Source organism: Grammomys surdaster, unplaced genomic scaffold, assembly GCF_004785775.1.
Source record: "Grammomys surdaster isolate TR1022 unplaced genomic scaffold, NIH_TR_1.0 271, whole genome shotgun sequence".
Classification (NCBI taxonomy): Eukaryota; Metazoa; Chordata; class Mammalia; order Rodentia; family Muridae; genus Grammomys; species Grammomys surdaster.
The window spans coordinates 1,859,669-1,871,112 of NW_021604712.1; the positions used below are offsets into that span (position 1 = coordinate 1,859,669).

The 11,444-nt window shown below is 46.4% G+C and overlaps 1 pseudogene; it reads right to left on the minus strand.

The window, feature by feature from the left end:
- Nucleotides 1-1,489: 1,489 nt before the first annotated feature.
- Nucleotides 1,490-5,802, minus strand: LOC114628737 (annotated as a pseudogene).
- Nucleotides 5,803-11,444: the final 5,642 nt, after the last annotated feature.

Sequence of the window (11,444 nt, forward strand, 5' to 3'; positions counted from 1 at the left end):
CAAGTACATGAGAGCTAACTGAATACCAGGCCTCCTCTCAGAGAAACAATGCTATGTGTTTAGGGCAGGTACCAGATCTGATCAGAGCCTGGGAAAGGCCTCTATGCTGAGGCTGAGAGAAGAGGAAGTAACTGCACACAGTGAAGAGGAGGGTGGGAGGGGTCTTTTAATCTGGGTTTGGGGGCGGGGTCAAGGTGTAATTGAAAGCAAAAGGCCGGCAGATCGGGTACAAACAGGAAGATGGATACTGACCTAGAATAAAGAGATTGGTCCATGACAACTAGACAGGAAAAACGCTTACAATACCAAAAGCTCTAAGACAAACTTGTGAACATGGGTGTCTTTACCATACACAGTCTGGCTCTCCCCAGAATACCCTGCCAAACCTTCCTCAAAATCTAATTACTAATCCCCAAGTATTGCATCTTAATCCCAGAACAATGTCTTAAACAGAGCTGATACTGGCAGGATCAAACGACCCCTTGATTTCCAAGCCCTCTGACCTCCAAGGAAACCTTGGCAAAATAGAATTGCGTTGGGGTTCCCCAAACCATAAATCCCAAGGAAGCCTAACCCTAAGTGGAAAACATCACCACTTCAAAGTGGCACTTGCCCTGAACATTGACCTTGGAGAAACACATGCAGAGGGCACTTGTTCAGGAACAAGTAAGATTAGTTGGCCAGAAACAAAATCGGCTGTGGATGAGGCAGGAGGAGCCAGAAGCAGGCTTAAAGTCTCCTGAGCTACAGTAAATAGTGTAGAGGTTCAATCTGTTGGTAGTGGGGAGCTGTTGGATCTCTACCACCCAAAGAACATTTCTAGGAATACACTCCTATTCAGAACATTTCTGGGAATATGCTCCCTGAGATGGTGTCTGAGGGTCTCCAGAGCTGAGAACCCAGTTAGAGGACTCTGCAGGAGCAGCCTGTACACAGACGACCTTGTCAGGAGTAGGGTGGTTGAAACAGAAGGGAAGCTCAGAGACAATGGCTGGAAACACGACAGGAGTCAGGGATCGAGTGTCTGGCCTCAAAGGACAAGACAGGGCTAAATTGAACATGATGTAGAAAATGTGGGAGAAGCAGGACCCCAGAGATCCCCAAAAGAAGCAAGGGAACTAGGGTGCATACACTGGGAGTAAAAATCTCAGGTGAGCTCATATAAGGAACAGTGGGTTCCTTTATTAAAGAAAGAAAAAGAAAAAAGACTACTATAAAACTATTTTACAATTTAAAATTTTATTTCAGAAATGCACTCATATTGACTTTTTTTTTTAAACTCTTCCACGAATGCATTTCATAAGAAACACTGCAACAGTGTTGGGGAGAGGCTAGTGTGCTTTTCATGTCTCCTTGTGTTCATTTCTAAAAGCTTATATGCTCACATACGCCTGGCTAGTGATGGACACCTGATGCCCAAAGTGGCAGATCTCAGTTTCACCTTAAAGACAGGACTGGTGGACACAAGCTGATCACGTGAACGGGCTGATCACGCTAAAACACAATCAAAGAGTAACACAGAGCCGGTGACAGTGTTACAATGTAAACAATTATTTTAATCCCTTCCTAAAATGCAGAGATGAGAATTACTGCCTATCTTGGTTAAAAAAAACAAAGCCTGGTGGTCTGTCGGACAGATGGGACACTAGTTTTGCAAGCTGAATCTGGGTCAGGCTTTTACTGAGCTGAAACGTTCCAAGAGCCTGTGAATGCTTGAGTTTTAGTGAGTCATCGATGTGAGGCTGATAGCATCCTCAAGTACCTCTTAAGATTCAAAGACGAGCTTAAGCACTGAGCTGCACCCAGGTACCGACAAAAGTCAATATTGTAAGAAAAAAAACGTGAAACCGAAACCTTTCTAAAAAATGATCACTTGAAATCCATCCCCACAAAGTGGAAGAAACAACCTATCTGTAGCCAGTACCCGCTTAGACAGGAAAACCAAAGCCCTCTCAGAGAACACTTACTGCCTCCCGAGTGAAAGGTCGCAAAATGTATGTGTCATTTGGGCTTACTGACCCATTTGCTTCATGTTTAAGTTAGGGCAAGGACTTTTGCAAACTACCCATTGAGGAGGTCTGGGATACTAAAAATTCCCTCCACATTACAGAAAATGGCAATTGGATTTATTTTTTAATTTGTATTTGTAAAGGGGGGGTTCAAAAAGTAAGTCCACATCATAACAGAAAATATTTCGCAGAAATATGGCAAGCTGGTTCATTTACACTCAGTAGTGAGTCTGAGTGAAAGCAACTGCAGCAAAAAGTCTTTGTGAGTTCAATTTCCATTTTTACAGTGCTCTGTAAGGCAAACAACTACCCAAAGTCTATTTTTTCAAGGACAAGTGGCACTGTCCTGTTTTGAGTGAAATTAAATTCTAATTTCTCTGCCAGATGTCATGAAAGTGAAGCCAACACAGGATTCCAGTCTAAACCAGACCCTGTGCACAGCAGGTGCAGTGCTTAACCAAATTCTGAGAAACATGTTCATGCTAAGGCTTAAGCGTAAAGGGGACACGCAAAGAAACAGGATTTTCAATGGAAAAGGCTCTCAAAAGCTTAAATTTAAAGTATCAGTTTGAGAATAAAGAATGTCAGTTTATGACAGTTTCACAGCTTAGTAGACAAAGACTTTTCCATAGCTGAAATTCCTGGGAGAGAGAGAGAGAAAAGTAATGTCAAGGCTGTGTCGCTGCTTCGGGCCGTCTGCCTCATCCACCCTTGCTATGAAGCACAATATGAGTGTACAGAGAAGGAAATAGAGGAAATTCATTCATGGAGCACAACCATCTAACACACTCTTTTTTTATACTCCGGTCTCAACTCTTAGTATAGAACCTGCACAGCCTGCTTTCTGTGTAGAATTTCCCCCAGTCTTAGAGAATGCCTGGACCCCAGCACTGAGGTCAGCCTTGTGCTCTCCAGATCTTAAGGTGCCCTGATGATATCACAGTTTAGATACTCCTTGATGGCAAGGCTAGGTGGACAGAGCTTTTGTGGCAACTGACGACAGAAAGTGCTAAAGGAACTGGGAATAAACTGAGCAGTGGTTTGCACTTGGCAAAGCACTGCAGCTGTTTTACTCCCTGCCCCTACACCTTTCCCGCTGGACATATCCTGCAGCTTTCTTTGTTTTTGTGGGTTTCTTTTAATAGTTTTCTAATGACTAGATCTGTATTCCTGAGTAAGAATATTAAAATGTAACCGTCTACCAAAATTACAAGGAAAAAAAACATTGACTGACTCACAATACACATGTTTACAAAGCATTCCAGGTGCACCACTGATGCCTGCAGCCCTCCACAATGATTGGCCAGACTGGCACAGGATCTGCAGTTGTAAGAACTAAATACATCCCCCATCTCCTAAGTGACTAGGGAATCCTGAGCAAAGTCTATCACCCGAACTTGTACTGTTTCTACTTATTACGATCTCCTGGCCACTGACAGGAAGGCGGCCCGATGCTTTTTTTTTTTTCCCATATGGGAATATCTATTTCCATCTAAATGTTCCTGGAACATGTTTTTCCACATGTTTTCTTGCTCCAGGGTTTCAACTGTGAATGGAGCTTATTTGAGTACAACTCTCTGAGCCACATGAACTCATTGATAAGCCTTTGCCTTCTGGCCGCACAGCAGGCTTGCTGGGCTGTTGAACTGGTGAATGTAGTTATTGGACTCCATGTCCTCCACTTCAGACAGGTGCCTCAAGAGGGAAACTTCCTGGCCCAGGTGCTAATGATTGATTTTATTTTATTTTATTTTATTTTATTTTATTTTATTATTTTATTTATTTATTTATTTATTATTTATTTATTATTTATTTATTTTTGGCTTGGTTTTTTTTTTTTTTCGAGAAAGGCTTTTTCTGTGAAGCCCTGGCTGTCCTGGAACTCCCTCCATAGCCCAGGCTAGCCTCGGGCCACCACCACCTGGCATATCACTTGACTTTTTAGTAGTTGCCTGAGATGGACTTTCATAAAACACTAGTGAACTTAACCTCAGTTTTACGGTGCTTCTGATTTGCAAACCACTGGAGAATCTTCTCCATCTTTGGAATCCTGGAGGCAACTGCATCTTTCCTTAAGCCGGATCCATTATGGAAGAACTTGGAGATGCTGTCCTTCAGAGTTTCTTTTGTTAAGCTTCCTTAGTGCTGGTTTTGTGTCTCCTAGCCATCAGAGTGAGTGTGATAAGCCCTCAGGCTGAGCAGAACCAGGAACCCGGTCCCCCTCATCAGCAGGTACTTGCTGACCTGCCGGGGAGTGTCCTCTGCTGAGGCAAAGGGATGCTAGCTCTTCTGCCCTATCCGTTACACAGGGTCTGTTAAGCATGTGAGCCACATCTTTCAATTTTAGGTACACATTGTTTGGTACAGTCAGAGGGGACCAGGCTTAGTTGTATTTGGGCAGGTGTTTTTCGCAGCTCCAAAGGAACAACAAATGCACATTCTGCTCTTTAAAGTATTTTTTAAAAACTCCAGCTCTCTCTGGCCCATGATGGATGGTGTAACTGCTTCACACCTGTGTCATCCGGATGTTGGAGTAGGCCTAGTCTGTCCTTGCCTCCATAGGCTGCTGACTACCTATCTGGAAGCCAGCACAGGGCCTCTGAGCAGGCGCAGAGCGGCAGGCTTGGTGGCTCTCCAAGTGGCATAGATACAGTGCCTCTCTATAGCGTCAGGCATCAGAGGTGGCTTTCTTGACCTTCACAATGCTCTTCTGAAATGATAGCTTCCTCCTTCCTGGCTGGAGCTAACGGAAGAATCTTGTCTGGTTTGGACACAGAAGTGTGGCACCCGTGTCAGGAGGCCTGATTTTTAACACCCCCTCATGAGATAACCTGTGCCTAGTCACTCTCACTAGTCACCTGCCCTTTGCAGACTCTTTCATCCCTACTGCTGTCCTGGTTCTGTTAGGATTCCACCAGCTACCTTTTTTTTTTATTGGATATTTTATTTACGTTTCAGATGTTATCCCCTTATCCCATCCCTCCCCCCCCCCCCGCCCAGGAACCCCCTATCCCGTCTCCACCTCCTCTTGCTTCTGAAGATGTGCCCCATCTACCCCCCCCAACACCCACCTCCCCACCCTCAAATTTCCCCACACTCAGAGTCCAGGCTTCATGGGACCAAGGACTTCCTCTCCCACCTATGCAGGACAAGGCCATCCTCCCCTACATATACAGCTGGAGCCATGGGGCCCTCCCTAAGTGCTCCCAGGCTGGTGGTTTAGACCCTGGGGGCTCTGGTTGGTTGGTATTGTTGCTCTCCTCATGGGGCCGCAAACCCTTTCAGCTCCCTCAGTCTTCTCTCTAACTCCTTCCTCTGCATCAATCAGCCTCCTAGGGCCACTCGGGAAGCAGCCCTTTGGCAGTTTAATGACTAATGACTAGCCCACAGGCAAAAGTCTAAAGTTCCCCATACACTTGAATTTCCCCAAAACACACACACACACACACACACAGAGAGAGAGAGAGAGAGAGAGGGAGAGAGAGAGAGAGAGAGAGAGAGAGAGAGAGAGAGAGAGATCCCATCCTTTGGACTAGCTTCATAATTCACCTCAACTTGAAAAGTTTGAACTTGTTACATACGTTTTTATATTGCAGTTGAATGCTTCTCTTTCTCTCCTCTGCATCTGTTTCTTCCTGGGGCCAGTTCTGTGTCACTACTTGGCTAGTTTTCAAATGCTTTGCTGTATTCATTTTCTCTAGACAGTGACAGCAACCCCCACTTTACTAACCCAGACTGAACCCTCCTCTGCTCACAACCCCAGCCCTAGAGGTTTCTTCAAACATACCTTCATTGGCTAACCTTTCCACCTTCCCTGCCAGTTCCTGGTCTGTTTGCACTGAACCAATTCATGGGGAACCCAGTGGTGAAGCTGTTTTCCCTGTGGCTTGCTCCAGCCTATGTCACACATAGTGAGAAGCACTCTAAGGCAAGACTCCTTCTCACAAAAACCACCTGCCCGAGGCAAGTGGGCTCTGCAGGTGTACAACGCCTCCTCCAAGGTCTAGAGATGCCTCTCCCCTTTCTTAGCTTTCCTTGCCTGTGGATTGGGTGAAAGAAAGGAAAATCTGTAGTACTTTTTGAAGTCTTTTCTACTCGTCAGAAAAACCCAGCCAAACATCTGCGTGGCAGGGAAGGGGTTAACTCTCATCCTACCAGATTAGTTAACCCTTCCTCAGATGTCAAGACTATATTCTGAAAATCCAGTTCCTCAAGACAGAGTGGGTCCCCCCCTGAGACGGGTGGGATCTGTTCTCCACTCAAGTGCCTACTGCTCTCCAAGGTGGATGATACACCCCAACAGCCCTTCTGGCCTCAGGTTTCTGGGATGGTATTTGGAGTCACATGTGTGACTCTCCAGCCATGGCATCTTTGTCTGATCCCCATGATTTTGATTTCAGGAAGTATCATGGTATCTGAGAGTGCCAGGGACTCAGGTGGGGGTGGGAATGGGGGTTGGGGTGGCGGTGGGGTCATTGGTGATAGCATGGCTGTGGCCCATGCTTGCAAAAATAAAGCACAGAAAGGCAAGAAGCAGTGTTGAAACATGGTGTTGGAGAAAAGGCAACCTAAAAATGTTCCCTCTCAAGATGGGGACTATAGACTATGACCGTCAGGGCCTCCTGGAAGTTTGATAGAATACTGTCTTTGGGACTGCACACGCCCTGAAACAGCATACTGCATGACAGGGAGGGCTCCTGTGGATAGTGCCGAGAAGTCTTCGTGTGTTGTGTAGCCTTGACCTTGGGGGGCTGTGCTCCTGGAAGCCCCACTAAGCTTGAATGTTGGTGTCCATGGACCTAGCTCCTCTCCCAGTAGCCTCTCCTACCGCTCACTGGGCACTTGACACAGCAGCCTCTTCTCCCAGCTCCAGAGTGCCTGCCTTCCCAAGCTCCCCAGACTGGGAAACAGGTCACAGAAGCCTCCCACCCTTAACTCCGGCAGAAGTTGCAGTTGGTTGGCCTGACCATCTAGTTGGGGTCAACTACCCCACCACAAACAGTACTTCCTGGCCTCTTAAGGGTGAAGTTCAAGGCCTTCAGACTCCTGGGACTCTTGGTCGCTAGGCCAAAGATACATTTCATTCATTTAAAAGTTCACTGTGTTGTGAGCCTAAAAAGATTTCTATACTTGTGAACCCAAAACCACATTCCTCCCTGATGCATAAGTTAGTCACACACTCCTTCAGTCAGTGCACAGATGATTGGCTGCTGGCCCATCCTCATATCCTCCTCTGTATCAGAAGAGGAGCCCTAAGAGCCAGGTACCCCAGGGAGCGTGAAGAGGAGTTCAGGCTCCCCTGGTGAGTCTTGCTCAGACCCCCAGTCCAGGTAGCCCAGGTGCAGAGAAAGTTTGCTTTCCTGGGGTGGGAACAGTTGGAATTCATATAAACTCTCTGAGCCCAAGTGTCCCTTGGAGCAGAATGAACACACAGCACTCTGTAGTCTCTGTAGCGCCTATATCTCAAACACTTACACTACAAATTCCCAGGATGTCATCCTGTCCAGCAGGGTGCAGTCCTCAGATAGACACTGCAAGGTGGACCTTTCTGCATTCTAGGACCTCATCCCAAGGAAAACTACTAACATGTTAAAAGAGATGCAGCAGCCTTAAACACAAACTCTGATAGAATGTAGTCTATGACCATGAATATTAGGTAGACACCTGGGCACAAACCAAATTAGATCCAAAGCTCACATGACAGCTGTTTCAGAGACAGACAGGGTAAGGAGCATCAGGGTCACCAGGAGCTGTGATGGCTGAGAGAAAGATAAGTAGTGGGGTTGATGGGTGGGTCATGAGCAAGACGCTCTAGCCCAATCCCGTCTCAGAGTCCTCAACTGACAGGTCCCACATAGGCAGCAGCTGCCTCTCATGGGCCTCGCTCAGTGTCAAAGTATATTCACTAAGCTGCTCTCTGCCAGGGTAGAGGGGAGAACAGGTTCAGAGTTGGTATACTGTTCCATCCAGATGGCTCCCCAGTTGTGTGACAAACAATAAGATGGATCACCATTCTGCATATATCATACCTCTGTCATTTTTCAGGCTGGAAATGTAAACGGGCAGGGAGGGAGAAAGAAGGCTATTCGGCATGTGCTCTTCTTGGGAGCCATCGTCCAGGTCTTCACCCCTCTTACTTCTAGAGGAGGCCTCTCTCAGCCTTAGCTTTTGGTGACATAGGTTAGACCTGGCCCTCAAAGTACAGTCGAAAGGCTCCTCTCGAAACAGTAATGGACATGGAGGGAGAAAGAAAAAAAAAAAACCACAGGTCATAGGATCCAATTCTCAAGAGGAAAAAAGATGTCAAGGCAAAAATACAAAAAGCCCCAAAGGTCATTTTGTTGAGGGAGAGCTGATCAGGTCCTGAAGCCTCAGGTTTCCCTCCTAGCACTTTATTCTCTGTTGTCTCTGGCAGCAAAAGATATAGTGTCTCTTCTCCACTTCCCCTGCCCACCACCACCACCTTCTCCACCTCCTCCACCACCTCTACCACCTCCTCCTCCACCACCTCCTCCACCACCACCTCCTCTGCCACCTCCGCCACCTCCGCCACCTCCGCCACCTCCGCCACCTCCGCCTCCTCCGCCACCTCCGCCACCTCCGCCACCTCCACCACCTCTACCACCTCCTCCACCACCCCCACCTCTGCCACCTCCACCTCTGCCACCTCCACCTCCTCCACCACCACCTCCTCCACCACCTCCCTAGGCCAAGTTGGTTCCTTGAGCCTGTCCATCAACATGGTACCACCTGACACAAGTGAGCATTCCATCAGTGTTTTTAAATGACAGGTGGGAGGAGGACGAAGACAAAGCATCAGAGGGAAAAAGACACCCAAACACAACTGATAATTAACTTTTTTGTCTTCTTTATATACTATTGTCCAAAATTTAGTCAAGAAGATTACTCTTTTTTTCCAGAACCTTTTGACCAAAAACATGTTTTGTAAGTTACCCTCAAATATTTTCTCCTAACTTCAAGCTGACTTCTGTGTCACTAACTCCAGAGAGTACCAGGACTTGATGGTGTCTGTAATAGTGGTCACTACACAATTTCCAGCACAATGCTGGGACACACTGCCTGATAAGTCTTTAAAAAAAAAAAAATGAGGCTGAGTGTTTGAAATGCCGGTGCCTCTCAAATCCAAGCAGGATTCCCACATCCAATTCCCCGCCTTCTGTGGGAAGAAGAGGGCAGAGCTGGAGTCATGGGCTGCTTTCCCCGCAAAGGCAGTGTTCTGAGAATGTCTACAATAAGGAAAACAGAGATGTATGCAAGAGAAAGACACTTGACTTGTACAATGTTCCTTCCAACCCAGCTTTGCTCCTCTGGGGATGAGCCCACCCTGCTTCTTCTAGAAGCAGGACATGACCTGCAGAATCCTCTCTTCCTCAAGCTTCCCACCTCCCCTTTATCCAGGGCCACCACTCTCCCAAGCAATATTCACTGCCAACTTCAAACTCTGGCTTCACAGAAAGAGAACTGCTTCAGAAGAACACACCCTGCCCTTTACTTACCCAGTACTCTCTGCACCTCTGGAATCACTCCATGGGTCTGGTTGAGATCACCAACCACCCCTCTCCATGTCTGAATCCTAGCCTTGGACAGAATCTAGTGCTGGGTAGGAACACAAAACTGTGCCTAGCACCCAAGCTTTCAAAGGCAGGCAGCTAACTCTGCTAGTAGGAGATTGGGCAAACTCATTACCAAAGCCTAGGTCTTTTTCCTCACTTGAAAGTAGACATGATAATATAGTCATTACTTTATATTGGCTGCCATACACAATAACACTACTGAATGCCTGGCAGCGTCAAGAAGTACCTTAAAAGTCCAGTTCACAATACCCAGGCAAGACAAACTCTGAATCTATTACAGACAAGGGGTTGGGCTCACAGAAGTCAAGAGACACATCTAAGGTCACACAAAGTGGCAAGCCATAGAGTCTGTAAGTCTTACCCAGGGAGTCTGGCTTCACAGTCCCTGGCTCAGCTTACAGTGCAAAATGAGTCTCTATAACCCATGTAAAGCTCTTCCTGCATTGCCTGAAACACAGTAGAAGCTCAATAAATAGAGGCTAGCATATGCCAGGATGTAGGTGCCTGAATAAAGCAGACACTCTTCACGACGGGGCTCTTGTATGGACGGAGCTCATTTCCCTCCGACTCCAGTAGCCTTGTGAGAGCTGAGAACTTCAGTTCAATATTTCAGGAACATGTCGGATAGATCATCAGTCCAGAGGGGGCCTTAGTTCCTAGCAATATTCCATGCCCCTGAAGACACCGACAAGGCCCACAAACCAGACTCCTCTAGGCCAAAGGCCTACAGTCGGTCATGTCACAAGCACCTCGTGGGCTTATTATTTTAAGCTTAACACAATAGGTTTGCATCTTGATGAGTGCAAAGCCAAAATAAACACAGCCAAAACATGAAAGAGCAGAGAAAACTGCATTGCCTACAACGTGCAATGCGCAGGCATGATTTCAAAAGTCACACCTTCCCCAGACAGAGGAAGCATAGGATTTTATTGTGGAGGGGCAGTATATACACATACATTCATGTAGAGGGTCAGCCCATTCTTGAGTGTGCTCAGTTTAAAAATCAAATCTTTAAAAAGAGCAGCCAAACATTTGGAGGCATGCTTAGCTCAAAAGTCATGGAGTACTTATGATACATAGGTAGAAAACTTAAAATGATAGGCAGGGATGTCTCTGGGCATGCTCAGTTTGCACCATAAAATCCTGCTGGTTTTTCAGTAGATCTCAGACCTTCACACAAGTGACATGATGGGATCACTCATCATCGAGGCCATGGAACCCAGCACACAGGCAGTAACACATGTCAGACAAGAACAAAACCCAATGATGGGATCACTCATCATCGAGGCTGTGGAACCCAGCACACAGGCAGCAACACATGCCAGACAAGAACAAAACCCAATGATGGGAGCACTCATCATCGAGGCCATGGAACCCACACACAGGCACCAACACATGCCAAGACAAGAACAAAACCCAATGTATCGAAGAAGCCATAGTTCTGGGAAAGTCTCTAAATGTGTTTTTTCTTTTTTCTTTTTCTTTTTTTTCTTTTTTTTTCCTTCTGTAGTTCCACTTCTGGCTAGCTGTTCTTGCTAAGTGAGGATATGGTTTTGTTTTTTAAAACTTTACCCTGGGAAAGCTTGAGGGCCACACTGGGACCCTGCTGGCCAGCTAATGAAGACTTTCTGCTGGCTAAAACCTGTGTCTGAGGAATCTTCTCTGGTGGACACCCTACAACAGCTTCAAAGTACTTTGTTTTGATCCTACCTTTTGAAGTTACATCACTTCCCACTTCCGCTTCTTTCATCCAACCCCTTGTATGTATTTTCCTCCTCAAAATTCATGGCCTCTTTTTAATTGTGTATATATATGTGTGTATACATGCCTAAATATACCT